Here is a 24,845-nt window from a genome sequence, read left to right on the forward strand (position 1 = left end):
TTAATTAGTTAATCACGCTGAAGCAAGAGACTTAGCATGGAAAATTTAAAGCAAAATAGTGACTGGCAATGTTATGAGCAACTACAAGGAAAACGAAAAAGCAGAATAAAACAAAGTGCTGGCTAACTTTACTTGTCGCTGCCCCTAATATACAGATGGCATTCGCACAGCAGCAGTACACCTCCTGTCAAATTTATCAATGTGGTCATGTTAGTACCAACTTAGTGGGAGTTTTGCCTGAATAAAAGCTAAGAAAAATATTGAGTAAGGACTTGGGATGTTGCCTGATAAAATCATGGTGCAAATAAGAAAATGCAATAGCACTGAGTGTTGTATCTTACGAGGACTGTACTTCCTTGTCAGTCAGGAAGCCCAGGTAGTTTACAGAGCACACGAGATCAGGAAGTCCATCAAGATGTTCCTGGCACAGATTAGTCACAGGGCTATCCATCCAAGGGTCAGTCACATGTGTGGAAAATAAAAAAATAAAAAAGTAGCAGCTGACAATCTGTTGGTCTGTGAGAATAATCGATGTGCACTATAATGCACCATGGATCGCACAGTACACGCACGCATGCCCGTTCTCAGACTGAACATCCTTCATGTCAAGAAGAGGATTTTTGTGTAAATCTAAACAGCAAAGTACAACTTTGAATTACAAAACAGAAAGGCAGGACCTCACTGGAGAACTGCCAACATCCTCTCCTTTACAGGCAGATGGCAAAATTGCCATAAAAAGACACTTGAGGAGGAATTCGCCAGTAACACTTGGAGGGGTGTAAAGAGACCATCCCTCTGAACTGAGGAAGGAAATGTCAAACCAGTAGCCCCAGATTGTTTTATCCCTGTGTAGATTTGTCCCCAGAGAGGGGATAAAAGTCTTTGCATTAGAAAATCAGCAGTTCTGGGGTATGTCACTGCAGAGTCACGTCTAGCAACCCAACTGTTCGTTCAGCAGAAGCAGGGGAAGATAGCACCACATCCACCAGCCCATCAGCAGGAGAGGTACCAGGCTCTTGGGTGGACATGTGCAGATCACCTTTGCTAAGACTGATGAAATAGGAAGAGATATTTGGCATTAGTGACTGCCATTAGATTTGCTGCTTCTCCCAAATGCCTGTGTCTAAGAACATGCTATCTATGTCAACTGGTTTCTACCAGAGAGAATATTTGTGTCCTGCTCATATGGAATTGGCTTTTATTCATTTCCCTAGACCTTTTTACATCTTAAAGGCAAGCCATCTAATTTACACTTGCACCTTTGCAGCAAAACCCAGAGCACAGGGTCATTGCCATGAGGAAGACTCAGAGAAGTGTGCCATGGGAAAGAACAGGCCATGTGTGGAGGATGAAGAGGAGAGCTTTTCATGAGCAGTCACAGAAGACGAGCCCAACAGTGATAACTGAACCCAAAACCTGAAAGCATGGGTCTATATTAGGTAGCCCAGCAGTTCAGCCAGATGTTGCCAAAGCCCATGGCAAAGTTCCCATCCCCTTCACTAACCCTGCAGTCATGCTCCTCTACCCACAGCAGCCCATACCACGGTAAGACAGTACAGGAGGGAGGTTCAGGACATAACGCACAGTGAACAGCAGGTTCCAACAACTTTCTCACCACACTGCGTGGTATTTTTTGCTTTCTTCAAGATTCCTTCTGCTGCAGACTCCCAGCAGAACAGGCATAGAAATAGGGAGTGTGAGTGGCGCCTTCCTCAGATAGATTTCACACTTCTAAGGCACAAAGAAGGAAACCAGAGTCACTTCGATCAAGCGCTGTGTGCTGTGTACGGTTAATGATGATACACCACTCCCACCTGTGCTTGACACCTTGTCAGTCTGGCATACTCACTCCTGATCTCTGAGTGTCACCCCTTTTCAATAAAGAAAAATATTTTCAAAAGTGTGCAAGTGACTTAGGAGCCCAAGCCCCATCACTGCTTAATAAGGCATTACATCCACCTGACCGTAAGCACTTAACAAAAGTACTTACAGGTTGGTCACCCAGATGTGGAGTGAGACAGGTGCCACTACGGGGAACTTGAATCTGAATCAGACACCCTCTGGAGGTGCCCGTCTCCCTTCAAAGAGAGCTGAGGCTCACTGTAACATGTACTCCGGCTTTTCAGGCTGCACAGGAGATGCAGATCACAACAGCAAGACCCCGCTGCTAGGTCCCAGTCCGCAGACCAGCCACATCCCGCCTCTAGTTCAGCTCACAACTGAGGTGTGCCCATGAAAACATTTTATTATGTATCAGCATCTGATCACCTAATTCCTGCTGAGGAGCACTTCCCTCCAGAAATGAGCCCATGACTTGGATGGGCTACTCAAGGACTGCAGCTGCTTCCTGGGAAGAGATGTTTACAGGGGCAATCTCACAGCCAGCTCTCTGCTTTTCTTCCCAAGTATGGCTGCTTGTGAAGGTGCTGCCTCTGCCCGCCATTGCTCAGAGCGCACGTGAGACCTGGGGTCAATGCTGCCTGCAGGCTGCGGGGGTTTCAGTTCACATCCCCTAAGAAGGATGGAGCAACAGGGCCTGCAGAGGTGAAGGTGTTCTTGCTGTCCCAGGGGCTCCGTGAGCCTAGGAATGAGAGGTCTAAAGCCTCTCTATAGCCAAAAGTACACTCCTCAACCTAGAGCACCAAGGTCCTGTGCTGCAGCATCTCATGTTCCTCCAGCACAGCAGGTTCACAACAGTTACCCTTACACCAGCTCCACTCCCAGAGCCCAATCCCACCACATTCCTGCTTAGGCTGCTGAATGCAGATGGTGCAATGGGTATTTATGTCACTGCCACCACAGAAGGATTTCCCTGCATGGGTTGACTTCTCCAGAATTGTTATCTAGATGGTGCACCTGTGCCTTGCACTGTGAAGCAGAGATCTCCGTCTCATAAACCGTGTGAGCATCAACCACTGCCACATCAAACATTGTCCCTGCTATTTCCTATGTGATCCAAGTAGAAGCCATGTGAGGGCATCCTTAAGCATGAGCACCAGGTTCCCCTAGGACAAGAGATGAAATATTCATTATGACATATTAAAATAAACCATCCCTTCCTTCTTTGGAGCCAGCTTGTGAACGTGTAGGGTGTGTGTAGTCAGATGAATGTCATTGCCAGATAACAACATCTCACACAATAATGCAGTGTGGAGAGCCCACGCAAATGCCAGTTACTGATCACTGTCATGTCAGTATATTGAAAAATAGTGACTGCTTTATTTGCTGTTGCCACATTTTGATTTTGCAGAACCTCAACACTCATCCATGAGCAGCCTCTGAGACTGTACACAGGGAATGTCTCTGCTTTCCCTTTGTCTGTGACCATACCTTTATACCAGGTAATTGCAAGTATAATAATGTGCAGGAAAGGAATGGAACTGAAGCCACACACTAAAACAAGCCTGGCTTAGAAAATGCTGTCTGGGGCATTCAAAGAGAAAGTCTGTGGCTGAAACATTTATAAAGTGTAACTAAACAGAGCAAAGGGCGATATTGTGGGGTTTTCTTCCCTGGGCTAAGGTGGGCACAGTGGGAACCTTCTGAGCTCTTCAGTTTTCCCAGCGTTTTCCCATCTGTACTCTGTACAACCCTACCTCAGGCTGACTCAGATGAACACAGAAGTGACCATGAAGCGTTAAAACTGTCAATGTAAACTGATTTATTTCTGGAGTAGAGTCCTATTTCCCATCCTGCTTTGCACCCTCGTTTCTACGTAGGGGAAAAGTCGTTTAGTTTCATACAAGTGTAAATAAATGTCCAGTGCCAGCCACAGCCACTGTGACTGAGCAACAGAGGAGGAGATTTAGCCCTTTCAAACCATGGAAGCAGCCATAGGAAAAGAGCCAGTTTCACAACATATGGGAAGCTGTCAGATGCCTCCTCATACTGGGAAAGACACAGCCTTTCCGGTGTAGATTTAAATCCAGGAGAAATATTTATTTCAAAAGATAACAAAGGATTCACAGTAGCAGTGTCTATAATAAGGTGGTAACTAGCAGGGCCATGCAAGAGGAACGTCTCACCCATTACCCACGTAGGTTCAGGGACTGTCTCATCCAGACCCAACCTCTGCCCAGGTATCTGAGCAATGACTTCAGCGGAGATGAGCACTTGGCAAACATCTCCCACCTGAGCTGGGGCAGTTTGGCCAGACCTCGGGGTGGCATAGAAAACGTAGTCTTAGGGTGCACCTACACTACTTTAGGATGTCTGAGAGCAGCAGCCTGCGGCCAGCTTTTGGCCAGCCAGTTTGGGTATGCAGAGCAGTGTTTGCATGATGGCGAGGACCCTGGCAGAGACTGCCTTCCCCGGTAGGAACCTGGCCTCCATCGAGCACTTGCTGCCTCAAGGTTGTGTCTTTGCTGCTGCTGCTGCTGCTTTCACCCGAGCCCCTGAGAAAACAAGCACGCTCGGACACAGTCTGCTATGCCCACTTGTGCTGGAGTCTGCCAGGTGTCCTTAACATCTCAAATGAAGGGGGAACCCCGTTTGGTATCACATAAAAGTCTTTCTAAAGAGGCTTCTTTAGAAAAGGAATCTAATACTACTAAGGCTCTTTGCTTTTTTGTCTTCCAAAGCTGAAGATACAGGACATCAGCGCATCAAGTGATGATGGAAGAAAGGCAGAAAGCACGAGAGATGTGTCATGGCCCAGGCAGGGGCTGGAGGAGTGTCTTACGGAGAAGTCAGCAGACTGGTACTGGGAAGATAGGTGCTTAATTCCCATTGCAGAGGCCCTGTATGACACTGAGACAGACATTTCCTCTGTGACACATAGGAAACAATTTCAGCTGCCCGCACTCCAATTCCCCCTCTGGAAACGGGATCGTCTGGTGCTCACTGTTCCACTCGTCTCCCATAAGGATCAGTCCCACTGGCATTCGGGTGCTTGCCCAGGTGCTGTCATCATGGGGACCAGCTAATCAAACCCTCAGGAGAGGGACATCCCAGCACACTGTGGCAGCCGGTGTCTAATGAGAAAACAGGCTGTGCTGGAGAAGCCTCAACTCCATGAAAACAGAGCCTGTGCCATGCTCAGTGCTCCTGGGGTGGCCTGAGGAAAGCGGTGGGTACAGCAGGGAAGCGATGGGTGGGCTGGTGCCTGCAGCTTCTCTGGTGACAGTTGGGAGGGATCCTGTTGCGGTTGTTACTCTGGCAGCCAGAGGTGTTATCTGACGCGGGTGGGACTCTCTCATCCCCCTTGTCACCTCTGATGGTGAATGTGAACAGCCTGCCAACCCTAGACTTCTCTCCTCTGATAGGCTCAAAATGCTGGGTTGTGCCTCCCTGTGTGCCAGATAAAAAACACTCCAGAAAGATTTATTCTGTATACCTACAAAACAGTTCACTATGAAGCTCCTGTTTCTCAGAGACTCCTCGAAGAATGCCTCTCTCATCAAGAGCACCAAGTGATGGGGTCCCCAAGACATCCTACTTTTCTGCTGCGGGTCTGGTTAAACACCCACTCAGCTGCCAAACTGCATGTTATAAATTGTGAAGATGACTCTCCTGCCTTCAGCTGAGCATCCTCTGCTCCTGAGCACCCCCCTGCCAGCACTCAGGCACTCCTTTCCTCATATCTGCAAAGCAAAGAGAAACAAACACATTTGCGAAACCATGGGCATGCATAGGGGAGTGAGGGCTTCTGCTGGGTAGAGGGTGGCGTGGGGGCACAAAGGGAGGACCTGGGAAGAAATCATTGGAGCAGATCCTCCGCTAGAGCAAATTGAGGTGGACTCATTGACTTTGCCTTGCCCTGGCTGGGTTACGCCTCTTGTGCCATGTTTCCTGAAATAGGGATCCACATGTCTGGCTCGATGAGAGCAGGCTGTCCCAGCAGTGTTTAGAAGCTATGTAAGTGGAAAGCATTTTTACACAGGCTAATTTGACATGTAGCATTTCAGGAACTTACAATTTATTCCATTCACATTTCTAGCCAGAGACAGCATCTTTATTTTTATGGTTTGTGGGGGAAAAAAAAAAGCCCTGCAGAAAAAAAAAAAAAAAAAGAGAGAAAAAAAAAGAACACTGAGCAAATAATAACATGTGTGGGTGGGTTGGTGTGTAATACCCCAACCACACCGCTACAGCAACATTTGGTCCCATTGACCTTTTTGCTCAAATGAAGGTAATTACTCAACAACTGACAATAGTCTGCTGTGTTAATGTCTGTGGATTAGCCCATAGAGAGTGACGTGACAAATACTTCATATTCGACACATGCAGGTGACTTCAGACTTGATCCAAAGTCTAGGGACAGACTGTTCGTACATGCAGGTTATTAAACCTTGATTAAACCCCAAGCTATAGAAAGACAGAAGGATGGAAAAGTGGAAAGATAGATAGATAGATAGATAGATAGATAGACAGACAGACAGACAGACAGACAGACTCTATGTATGTTAAAACAGATCTAGTCAGGAGATTTCTTTCTGTAACATCTTTCTGATGGTAACAGACTCCCTACAAACATCAGCAGGTTTTGTTTCCCAAGGGCTTTTTTTCTTAAAGTTTTCCACTAGAAATATCAAAACCATATATTTTAAATCAGAAAATTCAGTGTGACTGACTATATGTTATGTTGTTGACCTGGCCCAAAACAGTCTCAAGTGCATTTGCACACTGTGATGCACTGTCTCCTAAGCATTTGCATTTCTTTCCCATAATACAACAGTCTTCTGGTTCACATGGGGAAATGGAGCTACCATTCAACCTGGGTCATGTGCCTCCATACAAATAGTCTTTGTAATACTGAACAGACTCAAAAGGAAGCATTCTGGTAAATTGCATGAACTGACTCAGAATGTTGCCACCTGGAAAAGTCAAATAGTCCATTCCCCTCAGAAATGTCAATAAAAGCAATTTGCAGATGTGAACATTTTAGAATTTTTCATTCAGAAAAACTCTGTATTTCAAATGTACATTCCTTGTTTGTCATAAAACAAATGCTGAAGCATCTATTTCATTAAATAGAAATTCTAATTTTTATTCTGCTTTCCTGCTGCATAGCAGCAGACACCAAAAAAAAAGGTAATATTCTACTAGCTCAAGTTATAGAGAAGATTTGCTATTATGTAAAATAAATTATGTCTCTGACATGGAGACCTCATAACTTACATACTTACACAGTGTTGACTATCTTTAAATGAGTCTTAGAAACTTCTGCTGCTTGAGGTTGAATATTGCATCCATGCACTATTTCTGCTTACAAAAGCAGAAGTGCCCACTGAACAATGACAATACAAATTTTCTCTTTACAATGAATGAAACACCTGGAATGAGACACAGAAGACCTCAGGTCATAAGATTTGTGGCATGGCAGAATGATATTAAATTTTGGAGTTTAGTGTCATTGAAAGCAAGCCCTGGGACCTCACTTGTCAAGCAGCAAGGTTCATCCCCGAGGCCGAGCTGCCTGCGAACCCTTCTGGTGCTGAGCCATCTGGTCCCAAGGCTCAGTTTATGTTTGCAGTTTCCCGCTGTAATTTGCACATCCACATTTCGACATCTCTTGGGGAAACAGAGCTGGTATCTTTGTAAAGATTTGAGAGTTCACATTTTTACATCTGACTCTTCTTAAGGGTTAAGAGCACCTTCAAATCCAAAAGACATTATTTGGAAATATTCACCAACTCTAGAGCAGTTTAGACTGAAAGATGGAGGTTTAACTAACCCACTAATTTTGAGCTATGTGTGGAATAGGCCTGATGTTATTTTTTGTCCTCTAGAGAGAAACAGATAACCCCAGGGAGAAACAGGCGCTAGAAGGAGACCTACAAACCCGAGGGTGAGAAAATGCAGAAAGCACTGATGGTCTAAGCAGACAGCTGGAGGATTGGAGGTGGATGAGGGAGGAAGTCTAGCATTTATGTCTTGTTCACAGTGTTTTCATATCAGTCTTATCATCCAGATCCTCAGCTGAGGGATATTTTGGGCCAAACCTTCAGCTGGTGTTAAGCAGTGCATCTCCATGTCACAAACCCTGATTTAGCAAAGAAGGGTCACAGAAACCAGAAAAGAGTCCTTCCCTGCAGATTCCTTAATCTGACTTTAGCTATCCCTGAGCAACATTTGTCCTAACCTCTTTCTAGATGTCCACTGCCTTTCTAGTTAATCTAAGGCAAACTAGGAGACCAAATCCATGGTCTAAGCTGGTAAATCAATGCATTAGCAATGCAGTAGCTCCAGTTGATTGTTTGCTCCTTGAAAACACATCCCCAAAATATCTGTGGGGCTCTCATTTCCCTGGTGGTTCTGGAGGTCTCACCTAAAAGCCCAGAAGGTAACGAGTCCCTGACACCCCAAAACTGCCTTCAGCTTTCCCTCTCAACACCACCAGACCAAGCACAGTGAGCAGAAGAATCCAACAAAACAAAGCCAAACAGCTTCCTGCTGTTATTTTAAGCCAGGAGAGGGGATGGAGGGAGGGGGCAGGGGAAACGAACCACTCAGCATACACTGGGAAATCATTTCAATTTGGCCTATGGCCTCTTGTGGCTGTGGTTTCCACAACATCTCTGTATTCTATCTGTGTCAAGATGGAACCAGCCTCCTGAAATAGACTGAACAAGCTAGACGGGAGCTATTTTAATACCTGGAGCTTGTTCCCTTCAGACTTCGTTGAGTGAGGAGAAAGGGTGGAAGAGGAGAGACAACAAGCCAGGGTGATGTTATTTTAACATATGCAGCAGAGCTGTCAGAGTATAGCAGTTCGGCTGTCTCAGCACACACCCCCGTCTGCCCCATCGCTACTACGTGCAAGGATGCACAGCCTGAGCTAGCACCCGCATAGACCAGAATTAGCCTGGTTTGCGTATGCGTAAGCACACGTCTTATTGAAAAAGCGTCACGGTTTCCTTCGTGACGCACCGAGAGGGAAAAGTGAGTTAATGTCTCCAGACGGGTGTGCGCAAGGCATGACGTACGAGTTGACAAAAAGCAAGATGGACCTTCATGACCCAAGACACAAAAAAAATCACTCCCCCATCGTGCCGCTATGACAGGTTGGCCACCACAGTTCAGCTCAGAAAAGGAGGGCAGGTCCTTTGCAGCATCAGATGTTAGAAAGCTGGGAAGGGTGGTAGGACAGTACACAAAGCAAAGTCTCCAGAATACCAAGTGCTTTTCTACACTTGCAGCCAGAGTTTTGATAATATCTGGTACTGTGTGATAAGAGGGTAGACTTTCAGAGACTTCATCTACTGAAGCAGTACAGACCAGTCGTTTCCCCAGGCCTGCCTGGATCCTGGTTTCACGACAGCTGAGACCACAACTTCCCCTCAGTTCTTCACTGATTTTGCAGCAATAAATAGTATGTCTTGAAAATGTTCCCTCAGATTGCCACTGTTGCCCTTTCAAATCTTGGTGCAGGAGGAGGCTTTAACATCTGCACCTAGAGTGTTTTCCTATATTTCTGTACAGGAGTATGACATTAAATTTGTCTTGGATGACATTAAATTTGTCTTGCTCACAGCACACTAAGCTGAGGGCTCAGCCCCTCCATGGCAACCTCGAACTGAGTTATCCCGATTTATACCAGGCCCACTGTGGCCTGATATGATGCCACAAAACATCACGTCAGCTATACCCCTGACACATGAGAGCTCCACTTTCCTTAACAGAAGAGAGGAAAGCCATATAGCACCTTATATCACCTCTAGGTTGGTCAGAGAACAACTTGCTCCAAGGAGGGTATTCCTCAGGAGCAGATGAAGCCCCTTTGGCAGCCTCTTCCTATTGCTAAAATCACAGGAGAAAAATCTCTTGCTGCCCCACTATTTTGATTGCTCTTTATCTTTGCACACCCTCTGTGCTGAACAAATGCCTGAATCCCCTGTGATACCCCTACATTACGGCAAATCAGACCGAAAATATGTGAGGAATTGTGCTGCTTCTTTCAAGGTTAACTCTAATTTCTTTGCCCTTGCAACCAGACCTCCTTGACACAGTCAGCCAGTGAGGTCATCTTCTCTATCAGATGGAAAGAGCTAAAACGTGACACAGGAGATCTCAGCTCCTTTGGCTGCTTATCTCAGTACCTGCGGCCAAAACAGAAAGCTTACTCAGGCTGCCAAATAAAAATACCTCTTGTGGGCACATTCCTTGCAGAGTACGTGAGAGAACGAGCTGAGAAGACAGCGAGGGAGGGCAGCAAGCAGCAGTCAGACAGAAACAGAAGAAAGGATAGATAGATTGATTGATAGATAGATAGATAGATAGATAGATAGATAGAAAGAAGACAGTAGGTGAGGGGAAAAACCACAGGTGAAGAGCTATGAAGAGAGAGACAAGGAGACAAGTGGGACAGGGGGCACATTGGTTTCACTAGCAGTAAATATCATGGCAGACAACACAACTGTATGATACAGTGCTTTCTTAGGCATGGTCAGCGAAATCCTAGCCCTGTTGAAGACTATGGCCAAAATCCCATTGACTTTAGTAATGCCAAGACAAATGGAGCTGCCCGTGTCTCCCAGCAGCCAGCTCTGGCCCCTGTCAAAATACCTCCTGCAACCTGATCCTGATTCTCCAGTTTCACCCATCACACTGCCAGAACCAGCCCCAAAGGGGCAAGCAGGGGATAGCGATGCACAAATGGTCAATTTGCATTTTTCCCATTTTCCATGTGTGGCAACAAGCAAAGCAGGCAGCTAAGGGCAGAATTTAGCCCCTGCAGCCCATCACCCTTCAGAATGGTCTTCAGCCCCAGCAGGATTTCCTTCTCAATGTCACTGTACCTTGCCTCTGCCTAGGGAAAAGGACCAACTCCTTATCACTACAAAGGGTAGCTATAAGGTTCCAGTTAGCTCCTAGCTTTATGCAAAATCACTGAAGAGATTTCCACTACCTTTGGAGAGCAAAGCATGTGGTGACATTGGACTGCTGCAGAGTCACAGACGCACTGCAGCCAGCAGAGCCAGCTCTCACAATGGGGTGGACTGCAAGAGCTTGCTCTGTCTTATTGCTTACCATGATTTGGTTACACACTGATCAAACCTATGCAATGTGGCAGCGCATAAAACCTTCAAAGCATTAAGAACTCCTTGCAGTGAAGAGCCACCACAGGACAGGCTGTCCCCAGGACAGCGGAGATCGCTGCCTTTCTTGCCTGGCTTCCCACACTATACTCAGCTAAGTTCAAAGTCAGAGTCATTAACTTTGAGGTGTCCCACTGCAAGGGTCAGGATAACTGAAGGACCCGCTACCACTTGAGGTGAACAACGTGGCTGACAGCTTGACTTCTCCAGCATTCAGGAAATCTCAACTGCAAGATGAACCTTCCTCCAGCTGGCTGGAACAGATGCAGGCTCATGCATGGAGTGAGCTTCTACAAGAAGACACCACATGTCTTTCTACTCCAAGTGTGAGGGCTTTTCTTCAAAGGACTTTTAATCCTTCAAAGATACAAACCAAAAGTGAAAGGAAAAATGAACCCACTCAAACTTCAGCACAGCAAGGCACTCCACCTTTTAGCAACCATACATGTCCTCATGCTGCTCAGGTGTTCAGAAACTGGGTGATGAAGGTGTTGTAAGGATCTTGCACAGAAGTATCTCAAAGCTTCTCAGCATGGTAGGGAAAAATGAATTTTGTTTCCCTGGAACAAACTGCTGGGACAAATGGGTGAGAGGAGTCCACCTTGCTGCTCTTTCTGTATCTGGAGTGGGGGGAAAACGTGCTCTCCAACTCTTCTCAATAGCTGCCCACCACAGCATCCCAAAACTACCCTCAGCAACATTGAACACCTTGGGGGTTTTTGTGCTGTGGCGTTGTCAAGGTAGGCAATAGCTTATGGTGATTTTGCTGCCTCTGCAAACTAGCTGCCCTAAGTGTTTGTCTGCTTTGTCAATGTTTAGTGTAAGTCATATCTTTGATTATGAGGAAGGGAAGGGAAGGGAAGGGAAGGGAAGGGAAGGGAAGGGAAGGGAAGGGAAGGGAAGGGAAGGGAAGGGAAGGGAAGGGAAGGGAAGGGAAGGGAAGGGAAGGGAAGGGAAGGGAAGGGAAGGGAAGGGAAGGGAAGGGAAGGGAAGGGAAGGGAAGGGAAGGGAAGGGAAGGGAAGGGAAGGGAAGGGAGGGGAAGGGAAGAGGATCTATAACCAATGCAAGATGAAGCACTGTTTTACACCCCTGTGGCTCTGGCACTCTGGTTTCAGTGGATGCACATGCGCACACCAAGTGATCTGTTGACTCAAATGCCGTCACGGACATAAGTGGCATAAACATTGCCTAATCACGAACAGCTGTCACCTTATGAGGCACATGTGCTCAGAACCAGGAGCATGTCACTTCAGTAACACTGGAGAATATTACTTTGACTTGGCTATAAAAGGAAGGAGGGTGGGTGGGACCCAGGGAAGATATGGACACTGCAGCAGGTACTTGGCTCCTAGCAGCATTGTTTGATCTGTTCAGTTGGTCATGTGCCAGCCAGCCACCTCTCTACGTGTGTTCAGGCAGCTCTTGCATGTCTGAATTCTCATGGACAGCTGGTTGCTTTAACTCCTTCAGCTGCCTTGACCTCCAGGAGGCAGGCAGTATTGGAAGCAGCAGAATAAAACCCAGCAGGGCTCGAAAGCAGCACAGGGCTTGAATTAAGCAAAGGTGTTTTTTGGAATGGCAAAGGAAACAGGGAATTTGCTGGGATCCTCGAATTAATGGTGCCCAGTGCTGCTGCTGTTGATAAAAAGTCATGAACATCATGCTCCTGAGAGGTATTTCCTAACATGCCTTTGATGGAAAACTAACCAGGGCAGCCTCTGCTCTCTCAGGCTTTGAAATCTTGCCATGGAAACCTGTAGCACAGGATGAAGAGACAAAAGCAGCAGCAGTATATAGCACAACCTGCTATCAAGAATAACTGGCAGGGAGAGGTTCATATGCCTGTCATGTCACGCATCTGCAGTTGCAGGCACCCCTCACAAAAGCAAATACTAAACCTAGAAAGCCTGGAAAAGTGACACTGTTCACCGAAGCTTGTGGCAAACTGAATCCCACACCTATGATCCCTTCCCCTCCTATGCCTTACCCCATTGTCACCTGACAGCTGTTCGAGTACGGTCTCTGCATTAGTGCTGTAGGTCTCACCTAAAACAGGCTTACGTGGGCACCCAGGCATTGCATTGCCTCGGGGAAAGTTTTCTAGACCTCATGCCTCTCTGTGAGTCTTTAGAAATATTCAGTAACAGATCTGAGACAGGTTTTGATGTGATGACCTGTTGTTCCTATCACACATTGAAGCCCTTATACCAGCAACCCATCTCTCTGTTTGCCCCTTCTGCTGCACTGATCCAAATTCTCTGGTCACTGGTAGAGATCCAGAGTTATTCCCCAGGGCTTATTCCAACCTGTCAACAGCACTGCTGAGAGCTGAGCGCACCCTGCTATTTCCCGTCCCTCGGTCCCGGATGACAGGCTGGTTGCGAGGTGGACTGTGACATCTCACACTTCAGGCGTTGCACTGGTGTTTGCCATGTTGCAGCCTGAAGAGACCCAGCTGGCATCCCAGGAATTTCAAACAGCATTCGTGAAAACTTCTTTGTTCTGCTCCCTCCTTGCTTCTCCCATGCGGGTGATCTGTTGCCCTTTTGTGCAGCTCAGTAAAAGCAAGGGCAGAATCCCGATCAAGGAAGATGAGCTGGGAAAATCCTACAGAGAAGGGGAAAAAAGAAGGGGTGGGGACTTCCTTCAACTCAACAAACAGGCCTGGGGCCACTGTGATCACGCAGTGCCTGGAGACCATCCATAACATGGGGGAACCATTCCAGACTATTTTGCTGGTAAAACCACAACACATTCCCACTGGTCTTTTCACAAGCTAAATGGTTTTCGCCTTGCTGACAAGAAGGCTGTTCCCATCCAGGGTGCCACTGAAGTTAGGAGTGTCACACTGGTGTATAAATTACAACAGTGAGAGCAGAATAAGGCTGTAATTTTCCATCAACGGTGAGAAGAGCAGCCTTTTGCCTTTCACCATCTCAGCCATAACTCCCAGGGAGGCAGACTCTCCTCCTCACTCCTATTATTATTTCATGGGCCTGCCTTGTCAAAAGGAGTTTGATCAGGCTCCCAGACAGAATGGGGACCTAGGCTAATGATGGAGGAGGTTACGGGCTTGCTCCTGTGACCCCTACTTTTTCTTCAGGAGGGAATGTGTTGGTATATGCAACTGGTCCGGAAAGTGAAGCGGAGAAGAAGGCGGCAATGACATGTCCTCTAGCCATCCACTACAACAAGTCTTCCACTCATCTTTGCCTGCTCGAGGTAGAATATGCTGCTGACGCTACCCTTGACACAAGTCTCAAGCAGGGTTGTCAACACATATTCTTGCCTTGCTTCTCTGCATCTGCCTCTGCCCCAGCAAGCTGGACACCTGCCAGGGGGACTCGCAGAAGCTGGGTCTTGTTTGCTTTCAATTGAGTTTTTACTGTTTTACAACAGCAGCTGCAAATGCCAATTAAGTAGCAGCTCAGCCCCCATTTACAATGAACAGTGAGCACTGCTGGTTCCACTGGGGTGGAAGATTAGTAACCAGCCCATTGACTGGAGGGTTCTGGTGTGTAGGGGTGAGGGAACAGGCACCACTGCACAACCTCCATCTTCTCAGAGTCAAGCACCAACAGATTCTTCGGGCCTCTGCCCCCTCCAGGCCAGCCCCCTCTGCCTTTAGGTCTGCCACCAAAGGAAATGCCACCTCCTCCCTGCACCGCTTGTCTCCAAAAGTAGATCGTAGCTGCTAGCTACACAGCCACGAGGAGAAGTCCTGTCAGCTTTGAGAAGCAACCTTTATCTCTGTGTCTTCCTGACATGATAGACATCTACATGGATTTTTCCGCCAGCAGAGAGTAGGACTGAACTTCTGCAGGACTGGAAGTATGTCTGAACTCCCATTTAGGCTCTGCACCTGTGGAAGATGCTACAACTGTTGGCTTTTTGTAGCCAGGGCTTAGGGACTTCTGAGCCCTACAGAGAAAGGCCTCAGTCGTTACTGTAAAGGTATCTATCCGCATGAAGAAAAGGACCTTCCCAGAAGGTTGCACTACGAGGTAAAACAAGCCCAGATGAGCTGGGATGCCAGCCTCCCTGGTGGGCATTAAATCAGCAATGACAAGCTCACCTGGAAGTCTGGATATCAGAGAATAGAGCAGAGCAGTGGAAATACCCTTTCGTATCCAGTCCTCTGCTTTGGCAAACAACCACAACGCATCAATGTGCTCAAAAGCACCTTTGTAAATCAGGCTGACAGGTGCAGTCTATCAAAATACCCTGCTGGAGTGGGAACTCTGCAGGCCACTTAGCCGGCAGCAATGAGCATAGTGGCAGGGCAAATCCGACTGCAGTCAGCTTCGGCAACCAAGGTGGATTTGTGAGATTGGGACATCAACACTGTTCCTGACAAGTGTCTGGATAAAATATCAGAAGCATCATGTTGGGGCTGATTTTACTACTGATAAATTCCTTTTATAAAATTGCCGCTTTAAAAATATAAGGAACTTCTATCCTTGTTAACCTTTCACGGCCTAGCCCCATGTGCTACTTGCAGAAGAGACAAGAACCACTCCCTTGCTCAAGTTTTCTACTGTCCACACATGCAACTTTAAAAAAAAAATATTGGTTTTTTGCTGAGGGAGGCAGGGGGGAGAACATTTAAACATCAAAAGCTGAGAATTTATCTACCATATCGAAGTTGCTTTAGGCTTGACAAAATTCCCCTTGTTAATTGGGAGCAGCCTGCAAGGAATTACAAGGCAAAATCAAATATTTGAAATGCTTATTCCTGTTGTTACACTGCTCTGTTTAACTTCTCTGGCAAACCTGCTGTCAGTTACAAATTTCTTCCCTGTGCCAAGCCAACCCACAGTAATGAAATGTGCATGCTCCTGAGTTACCCCAGGTTCCCTGGCCTCCTGGCAGCTGCTACTCTTCCCTACCTGTGCCTGTGGTGGGCAGTGCTTTGAAACGGGTGCATGTTCACGGAGGCTGCAGCCTGTGAAGAAGACACCTGGCCACATGCAGGCTCCTCACCCGTGCTCCACCAGCGCACAGCAGCCTCGGGCTGAGTATCCCCGGTGTCCTCACACTCAGCAGCCAGGGCGCATCTCCCCTAGTGCCTCTGTCTCATCCTCTTCCACACCTCATCCCCCTCCACCCCAACCTGCCTGACCACCTGGGTCCCCACACCTAGTCCTAGGGGAATGTTTAGGTCCAAGCCAGTGAGGTTATTGCTACGTTCTTATGTGCTGTGTACGATCTGATAGGTCTTTTTTATTCTTTTATGTGAACGTAAGTTTGCCAGAAACTCAAATACGTCTAACTTGTCAAGCGATGACAGATCTCCCAAGATTAAATGCCTTATGCACTAAATGCTTGCATAGTCTGGGCCTTGGAGTGATCATACATTTGTTGAGATCACACGTAGTCCTGTGACTTCATCGTCGAGAATATCCCCAAGCATTAGGGCAGCCTGTTACATTCGGGGGATAAGAAAATGTCCACAGTACCCCATGAGCACCACCACCACTGGCAGACCCTGGCCCCCACTGGCATGCTGTCAGCAGCTGGAGAGACCAGCGTGACCCCCCCGCTTTCACCGGCATGCCCATGACACCATTGAGAACGTGCAAGGAGCCCCACACGTGTGCACCCATGCCCTATGGACTCTGCCTGGAAACCCTGTTCAGCCCCGTGACCTGCCTGCCTTGGCAGAGGTGGCGTTCAGGGAGCCACACCTGGGGAGTAAATATCTGTCGTGATGAGCCATCCTTCTGTCGTATTGGCTGCCAGGAGGAATCACACCAGGTTAGAAAGACACACCATCCTCCTCACTTATGACTTGCAGCAGGCCTGAGTCAGCGACCGAGGTGATGTGGGTGCCCCGTATCAGCAAGCAGCAGCTGACTGCCTAACGTATATGCCAACAGCCAGCAAAGTGGCAGGCAGATCTCCTGAGAAAGGTACCCAGGTCTCCTGCACCCCTACAGTGAAGATCACCTGCTGCTCTCAGACGGTGTCCAGTCGAGCACGGGGATCTCTGCTTCCTGTGTCTATGTTCTGCAAGAAGGTATCTCAGCATGGTTTCACGCTGAGATCCTGAAAGCTGTAAGAATCACCTAAGCTAGTGCTAAAGGCTTCTCAGGGGAAAAAAAAAGCCCTGGGTAGGATTTGGGACATACACAGTTTTTGAGGATTCCCTCTACATATCAATGTGGGTTTTGTTTGGTACATGAATCCACACAAGGAGAATGGTCCCATCTGTACAGTCAGAGAGACTCAGTGATGCCCTTGTCCTGCAGCCTTCAGGCAGAACCCTGTTGCCCAGTGTCCTATTGGAAAGTTCTCAAAAGTGATGTTGTTATGGGTGGGATAAAAATCTCCAGAGAAGAGTCCTGAGCGCAGCTTATTCCTGACTATGTACATCTTACAGAACAAAACTAATACTAATTTTTCTTCAGGCAAGACGAGGAGACACTCCCATAAAATTCTGGAATAGGCATTTGTTTCATGTCAATGGAGAGGAAAGCGAAGTCTGGCCTTTGCACTGAGCTGTGTTGTACTTACGTGGCTGCACATCACCAATGCTGCAAACCAGCAGGTCTGTTGGTGTACTCCGTGCTGCACTTGCATCCCAGATTCTGGTTCTGAACTCTATCCCTTCACCTCCGGCCCAAGCAACACATGTTGTATCTGGGATGTCCCATTGGGTCTTTTCAGGAACAGAACATGCCCAAAGCTCATTAGCAACCCCTTGAGATCAAGTGATGACGTAACATTGAGTAGCTGCAGAAAGAGAGATACACAGTCTTCAAAGGGATTGCGTGCAGGCCCTGCAGATGCCCTAAGAATTGCACACACTTTTGGACATCCTCACCTTGGGGCATGGTGCAGCGCAGTTGCCATCTCCAGTGTATGCTGTTAAGTCTACCTACTCTGCCTGGGTTTTGCTTGGTTGAGTGACTTTGAGTTTCTTTCATTGCTCAGGATGTTTCCTGTGTGTTCCCTCTGCTGGTACTTTGTTAGAAGGGTCAGGCATTAATCTGTGCGGTTTTATAATTGATGGGCCTGCACCTGGAGGTCACAACAGCAATTTGCACCAGGAAGAATGAAGCACTTAGAGGAAAGCCTTGCTCATTTTCTGCACCACAAGGAAAGTCTGTGGACCCTGCCCATGACTCAGCCATGGTCCGCAGCAACTGCAGGATTCTGGCATCAGCCTGGTGGTTTTGCAGGGCTGCCTGTTGTGCTCTAATCACCTGCTCGCATTGGGCAACTGCACCAGTGTGACGGGTTTTCCTGCCTCTTCAAAACACAGCGCTGGCCAATGGGCATGGGCAGAGTTTACTGTTGTCATTTTTCTGCATGGCAGACATGTCCTGTTTGTCTGTGGGAAACCGCTGCCTGGGAGGAAGTGGTGACTTGATTGTACATCCTGCATGTTACCTTTTCATTCCATCTTCCCTCTAAATCTCAGGACTGAGATTTTCAAATTGCCCAAAAGGCTTTGAAATTCATGTTTCCGGCACCTTCATGAAAGAACCACAACCCAAAATGCTCCTCAGTGCTTCAAACATACTCAGTTGCTTCAAAGCATCCTTCAGAGCATCCCGAGTGGCGATTACATCTGACAGCAGTGACCAGAAAAGCCAGTGTTTGCAGCAGGAAGGACCCAGAGAATTGCTCCCTTCACCCAGCTTTCAGTAAGACAGGTCCCAAGAAGAAGAAATCCTAATGCATATGTGCAGCCCTTGGAGACTCAGAGAGTCAAGCAAACCTCAATGCCAAGTGCTCACTAGACCTGGTCCTTCCCTTGTCTGTCACTGAACTTGGGAGTGAGGCCCAAAGAAAGGTAGATAGGTTTTGTGGCAGCTTTAGCCTCCACTCACCAGGATCAGCGGATGAACACACTGCAGAGGCAGCACAATGAGCAAAGTAGCAAGCCAGGTAGCCTGCTGTCAAGTACATGGTGGTAAACGAAATTACTCTGGTCCAAAAGCCAGCCTCATTTGCTTGAGGGCTTCCATCAGAATTGAATGCTGATGCCATAAAGCATGGTGCAAGAGACGAAAAGTCCCTCCACAGCCCCCAGGGAAGCTCTATCTTCCTAGCCTGGATCCTGAGCTTCTCTGAGCCTGGATACAAATGCATGGCCTGCACACCCAAGTAGAGAATTTGTGGAGCATGGTGCTTTTGTAGAAGCAAGGACAGACAAACGTATACAAAGGTTATGGGTGTCTTTCTAATGGCCTGGTGTTTTCCTGAACCAGGTGGAATGTGGAGAGGGGATCGGCAGCCCTCTGGGGACTGAACAGCCAGGGAGGTTGTTTCACTCACTTGGCATCTGCAAGGACACAAAATGAGTGTGATAGTATCAACATTACCTATAATTAATGTTTTGTCTGCTGGACAAAACCCCTCTGGAACTGAAGAGAGATACCTGGGAACTTCAAATGAGGAGGGTGATAGATACAGGGTGACAGCCGAAGAGGGGGAGAGAAAAGTCCAGTGTAATGTAGACTGTAGTCCTGAATTGTATGATAATCGTATACATCCCCTACCTGTCTCCAGCCAAGTAATGTGAGATTGTATGGGCTCCTGGCTCACCCAGCCTGGTCCTCAGTTCTCGCAGGCACTACATTTCAGAAATATATTGAATTCCATCTTAAAAGCAGACGGGTATTTGCCTGGAGTAGAAGGCTGTTTCAGAGCCCAGTTACTGAACACAACCCCTCCAGGGTCATGGCATGTTTAACAGAGGTCATAAGCTCACTGGAAAAGTGATTGCAGAAGTGGAGTTTTGGCTAGAGATCGGGTAACCATCAGAAGCAGTATTGAGCCTCCTTCGAATTTCCCTCCTAATTTGCTATCCTTGCCCTCCCGTGCATTGCCTTCATGCTTTTTAAGATGGAAGAGGCAGCATGCATGCTTCAGTAGCTACCCATTGTTTGTTTATTTTTTTATTACCTGTTTGCCTTAAAATGATCTCTGTCTATTCTGCAATTCCTCGACTCCTTCACAGAGCAGTCTTAAAGTCACCATGTAAATCACAGCTCTCCTCATTCTATATACACAGACAGGGAGCAATAAAGAAGCTATAAAAAGAAATTTGGCACTTTTTCAGCTTATCGTCTAAGTGTGATGTGGTTGTTCTATACACAGGAAAGAAGCTGACCTCTTGCCTATATTATTTGCCTGGAAGAGAAGAGAGATGGGTTTTTAAGGTGGAAAATTCCTGCAAAAGCAACAAGTGAATGGCACAGAGAGGTCTATTGGCCCAGTTGCCAGGTCTAGGTTTCACCCTGGCTCACCCCTGCATGGAGAGGAAAAGCATGTCCCTTCTCTCTATGGTGCCGGGTGAAGGAAAGAGTTCAGAGCAGCAGGGACCCTGATTTACAGCCCAGCTGTCCTCACTCAGAGGACATGATCAAAGCATCCTGCGATCCCCCGCCGGAGTGATGGGAAGAAACGGCCGACTGGCTATCTGCTTGGCATGTTCAGCTCTAGCATGAGGCCAAGGCAAGCGCTTTGTTTTCATGGACCAGAGCTTCTCAGAGTGGCTGCTGAGCGGAAGCGACTGAAAACTAATTCTCAATTAAGTTGGGGAACCAGTAGGTGGGAAGTTCCACTGAGGCCAAAGGTCCATAATCTTGCCTAGAGGTGACCTAGTGTTAAGAAAGAAAAGGGTGTGAGATGCTCTGTCCCCAAATTTTCTGGTGTGCCCTGGAGGAGGTCATGACCCCTGAAAACTTGTGCTCCTCTCCCACCAAGGGCTGATGCACCCATCTGGAGACCCAGCTACCAGAACATGTGCAGATCCCCCACCAGACATACAAAACAGAGCAAGATGGGATGCAGCCCTCCATGTTGGAGCATAGGACCAGGCCATAGTCCTCGTGTGGTTACGTGATACGTGTGCCCCCTCCAAGGCCACAAGTCACAAGCCAAGGCTGAGCTCAGAGCAGAGATGACTGTGGTCTTCTTGCTCCTTGGCCGCAGCATGCAGAATGAGGACATCTCCAGAGACATGGCTCCACAGGGGCAGGCAGCTTAGCGTGCTGGAGGAAAGGCGTGGGGCATGCCCGGTGCTGTGCTGTTTCCAGAGCATGGGGCCAAAGGGTTTCTTTGGGATTTGAGGGCAGGGCTTGCACATGCGTGTAATCATACTGCCAACCTTGGTTACGTGGCACGATGCCATGGACCCCTCACAGGCGTTGGTGATGGCTGGCTCACCAGACCTGCCTCACCTTTGAACGCATGCTTAGAAAAGGAAGGGTTTCTACCCATAATAAGCAGATAGGAAAACTGGCCGAAGTGACCATTGTGAGAGCAATCCTGCTCCCTCCCCACAACCCCAGCAGCAGCTACTCCACCACCGCACAGTGTTGGGCGGGGGGGGATTATTTCATCTTCCGGCCGGTCTCAAGGGGAAGAGCAAAGAAAGGTCTTTGTGGAAATGTCACCCAGCTTGCCACCGAAGGGGCAGCTCGGGGGCAGCCTCAGGAGGTGCCACTTGCTGCCTACACAGGGCTGGCACGGCCACAGAGCACATGAGCTGCGTAATGAGACCAGGTCCCCTCCCCGGGGAAGGCTGCCAGGGAAGATGATTAATGGCTGGAGAGGTGATTGACCTTTCCTGGTGAGCCTGGGGAGGGAGTGATTAGCAGGGAAAGGGGCTGTGATTTCAGGACATAAATATGGGCTACGGGCAATAAGGGAATTCTTGGGTCACCAAAATGACAGACCTGGCCAGGAGGGACACGGGGAGGACAGTCCCTGTGGTAGGTACTCCTTGGGTGTACATGGGATGGAGGTGGTCCTTCTGGACAGGGATAGCTTTCACTTAGGGCCAGTCCTGCAACCCCAACTGTGATTCCTCAGGCTCCCAAGCTGGAAAATACAGCAAAATGCGTAATTCCACCTCCAGCATGTTTATTCCTTCGGTTCCTCCAGCCACCTCCTCACCTCAGCCTCTTAGCTCTAACCTTCCATGTTTACATCACACTGTGTACCAAGGGGACTAGCTCTTAACCTGCACAGGAGCTCTCTTCTTCAGGCCTGCTCTCGCCACGGGAGTCACAACCGGAGGCCTGAGCCACCTGTGTGGCCACCCTTCCCTAACTTCACCACCAGCCTGAGGGAAGTGGTTGAAACATGATGCCCATACCTCGTCTTGACCCCTGGCATTGTTGTCATTTCCAGTTTTATTCCGTATGGTTTCCTGGATAAATAGCTGGATTTTCCTCTCCTGACCCTTCGTAAATATTATTTCAAGATTTCCTTTGAAATTGTATAAACAATCACCTGTTTTCCACCTTCACACAATATTTTTGCTGTCCTTTAATATGCAGATGGGTCATCTTAGTCCCTGCCTAAGTTAGCATTCTCCTCCAGTGGCTCCCACTTCTGTTTACCTCTTAAGCAACAGGTTATTGCCTTTCACTCACAGCCTTGAATTTCTTGCATGCCAAATAATTTCATGGTAAATACCATGTTGCAGCAATGACTGAGGGATTCTTACAACGTTGGAGGCCTGTGCCTACCTCGCATAGATGTCAAGGATCCTGTCAAAAAGGCCCAGCCTGCCAAGGTTTTCTTCTTTGAAGAACTAAAATGCTAAATCTTGGTCTCTTATATCACTGTAGGATATGAGGGAGTGAGGGGAAACCTGCCTTTAGGTACCTGAAACTTGTCTTTTTTCCTAACTGTGATTTGGTCCAAGTAAAAGTCATGCTTTCTCCCCATGACACTTTATTTATTTATTTATTTTTATCTACCACAGCTATAACACAAATATGGGAGACTGTAAATGTGAAGGGCTGGGGCGAGGCAGCAGAAGCAGTCACCCCACCTATATTTCAGAATTTGGTGCAACCATAAAAAACATTCCTGATAATATACTAGAAGTAAAATCAGCAATGACTGCATCGTCATCATAAAGGCACTGAGAAATCAGCCAAAAACTACAACAAAGAGGAGTCTAGAGACCTCCAAATTTTGCCGACATACTGCTACTGCTATCTTTTTTTGTACTTATTAGCTGCCAGCCTGTCTTGAGCAACCTCTCTGAAGCAAGCCATGGACAAGTGTGGCAGCCAAAGGCTGTTTTTCCTTTTCTCTCGTCTTCTGCTTGAAGACCTTTGCTCCCTCAGCAAATCCTGACAAACTATATGGCACTTGAATGAACAGCTTAACTGTAAACACAGAGCAGGACCAAAGGTGAGATAAACAGGAGGCTGTGAAAAGCAAGCAGCATAGCCCAGCAGCTCTCAGTGATCCGGGAACAAGGGGCAGAGTTGACGTCCAAGAATTGTACTGAGACTGATGTTTGCTTGCCCCTGAGATCATAGGACGCTGTTTTGAGGACCCTTTCCATGGGATTCCTGTGGAAAATTCACTGGCTGTTAAGAGCAAGGTGGAAGGAAAGAGCAAAACGAACTCTGTGGCTCAGAGCATTGACTGACCCTCTGACATGCTCGCCCACCCCCTGGCCATCCACCACCGTGGCCTCATTAGCAGGAATGGGGTCTTCCTGCTCTTTATGGTCCCTCCACAAGCATAGTTCCCTGGAACAGGAGTTTCCCTTCACCAGGTTTACACAACACGTAGACCCGGGGAGAATCAGTGGAAATACTTAGTAATAGATAACCGTTGTTTTTCTAAGAGCAGACTTGCATTGCTCTTGGCAATACTTGACACAGTCAGCTTCAAAACACTTGCCCTGGCCCAGGAATGTGGAAAACCTCAGCACCTCATTCCTTGCAGAGAAGGCTGGGATCAGTCACTGCCTCCCAACAGCCAGTGCTACCTGCAAGACCCAAGCTCATCTGCCTTCCCCCCAAGACCTCCATGAACCATATCATGAAGCATGTGGCTTCATGATGCAGTGAAGAGAGGTGTCAAGGGCCCAGCCGTAAGTCCAGAATGACTTAACCAGGTGTTATGTGCGTGGAGTGCTGCATCTGCATCGCACCAGCTACAGACATGCCAGCAACATGTTGGTGAAACTGCTTCTGCATTCTGTTGTTATTTACCTCCATACCCCACCCAGCAGGACCACAGCTGAAACCAGTGTCTGCAGGCAGAGCAGGCTGGAATGTTTTTAAACACAGCTTTTCGTCCTGAAAGACATTTTGATTAAATACATTGTTTTTAATAACCAGATATTGATGTCAATGGAAATTTCCTCTGGCAAAATATGTCAGCATGGGCATCTTCTTTGTTCTGGGTTGAGAAATACGTTTTCATAAACTTATAAATTTCAAAATTTTATCCCAATTTTCATTGTAATGTTTTTTAACTTTATGAGAGCTCCTCAACGTGCACATCACCATATGAAAGACTTGATATATTGGAGTTTTATTTCCTTTCCTAAATCATGATGGGCAGCTGTTATTTAGTACTAATTAAAACACCTTATCTTTTTTCACAGATCAAAGTGTCTCCTGTTTGTTTTGTAATGAAGCAGTTTGACACTTTTTGTGTTTGACTTTTTGTCAGACTGTTTCATTACAAAACAAACAGAAGTCACTTTGATCTGTAAGAGAAAGATAAGATTTTTTAATTAGTACTATATAACAGCTGCCTTTAATTGCGTTTAAAAATAAAAGAATGGAAGGCTTCAAATCTCTTGCCATATTATGCACTAAAACTTTATCGTAAAACAGTCAATAATCGTTGTAAAACATGAAGAGGACGTGAATTTCTAACTGGTGCTTTGAAATTCCAGAATGTGAATGAAATTCAAAATGCAAAACCCAAAATCCCAAACTGGAAACTCTATGAGAATCCATTTGGTAAGAAAATGCCAAAAATAATTTATTTGGCTTGCAAATACCTTTCAGAATTTCTGTTCC

The sequence above is a fragment of the Gavia stellata genome, chromosome 2, assembly GCF_030936135.1.
Source record: "Gavia stellata isolate bGavSte3 chromosome 2, bGavSte3.hap2, whole genome shotgun sequence".
Taxonomy (NCBI): domain Eukaryota; kingdom Metazoa; phylum Chordata; class Aves; order Gaviiformes; family Gaviidae; genus Gavia; species Gavia stellata.